Here is a 1,994-nt window from a genome sequence, read left to right as displayed (position 1 = left end):
TCTAACAAACTTGTCTCGTTATATGCTTTTAAGTTCATATTTATACCAATGTTATAAAATTCTACTCGATTGGGTATGAATCATGTTTGAGCTCAACTTATATGATAAATGTTTCATTCGTTTGCTATCTTAATCTTCATTAGGTATTATATATATATAAAAACCAAATTCTCATTTGTGAGTTATATATATATATATATATATATATATATATATATATATATATATATATATATATATATATATATATATATATATATATATATATATATATATATATATATATACTATAGCTAAAAGTATATGACTATGCATAATGTACAAGTTTTTAGTGCGGGAAGTTCAAGTTTAATCCCTCAATCTTATATAATCCTTCACTTCCAACCCTACTTTGTATAATATTTTATATAATACGTTACTTGCACCCCTTTATTATATTTTTGAACCCTTTACTTTTTTTTTAAATCACTTTCACCATCTTCACATTCAACTTTATAAAATGTCACTTTCACTCCTTAGTTTTCTAAACTTTTTTGTTTATCCGCATCCTCGTAAAATATCACATTCGCCTTCTCTACCTTCAACTCTATAAAATATCACTTTTACCTCTTTATTTTCTAAACTTTTGTGTTTATCTTTGTTCCCGTAAAATTCAGTGTAGCTAATAATACAAGTGGCAACTCCTATATTCTGTATAATGATATTAATCATCTCTTTATTTTTTAAAATATCATTTTCACCCCCTTCACTTTCAACTTTGAAAATGTAACTTTCACCCCTTCATTTTCTATAGTTTTGAGCTAATAGTACAAATGGTAATGCCCAATCTACAAACATATCAATGTATACAGTGCAACTTTCCTTCAATTTTGTATAATTTGTCACTTTTAACCCATCTATTTTGTAAAATGATATTGTTCATTCATTTACTTTTTTAAAATATCACTTTCACCCGCTCCGCCTTCAACTTTGTAAAATATCACTTTCACCACTTCATTTTCTAAACTTTCGTGCTTATTTCTCTCATCTACTTTGTAAAATGCTTTTTTCATCCCACTCTTTTTTAGAATGTTACTTTCACCTTGTCAACAGAAAAAATCATTATAGCTAATATTGTAATTGTTAATGTATAATGTACAAGTATTTCAATGTGAAAAGTGCAATTTTAATCCCTCAACTTGATGTAATCCGTTATTTGCAACCCCTTTATCTGTAAAATAATATTTTGCATCCCTTTATTTTTTAAAATATCACTTTCACCCCTCTACCATCAACTTTGTAAAATGTCACTTTCACCCTTTCATTTTTCATCCTCAACTTTATATAATCTGTGACCCGTAACTCCTTTATTTTGTAAAATGATATCTTCGCTCTTCTACTTTCCTAATACCTAACAAAAACACGTAAAACCCGCAGCAAAGCGTGGGCTCAATTACTAGATGTATAGACATTAGTTAACTTTTTTTTATTTATGAAGAATTAAATGTTTATAAAGTATATGACAAAATAAGATGGTGAAATTGATTTGGAATAACTAAACAAAAAAATGTAACTAGAATCAAAGTTAATAATTTAAAGTGATAAATCTAGGAATCAAAATTAGAGAGATTTCAACTTAGTAATCATGTCTTAGATTTTAAAGTTCTAATTGGGAGATAATGAACATCGTTCTTTAACCAATGAATTAGAGATGTTAGTGATGTGTTAATTTAGTGTTAAAAACGTATTTGAATGTTAGTAATAATCCACAACTATTAGGATTTAAAGGGAGTTAGGATTGATTTGGATGAGTTTTGGAAGCTAAATGGAAGAAAAAACTCAAAGTGGTGAGGTAAGGAAGTTCCACCGACCGAGTATGACTTTACTTTGCACACATGATTTTTTTATCCAATCCACTTTGGTTGCTTCCATTACCTTTTATAAGCTTATAAATTATAGAAAATAAGTATTTTAGGTTTTTATACTTTGGTTTAAGTATCTAAAAAGTAATTTGT

The sequence above is a fragment of the Lactuca saligna genome, chromosome 4, assembly GCF_052625555.1.
Source record: "Lactuca saligna cultivar CGN05327 chromosome 4, ASM5262555v1, whole genome shotgun sequence".
NCBI classification, from domain to species: domain Eukaryota; kingdom Viridiplantae; phylum Streptophyta; class Magnoliopsida; order Asterales; family Asteraceae; genus Lactuca; species Lactuca saligna.
The sequence above is the reverse complement of the archived record's forward strand: the minus strand, read 5'-3'. Positions refer to the sequence as shown.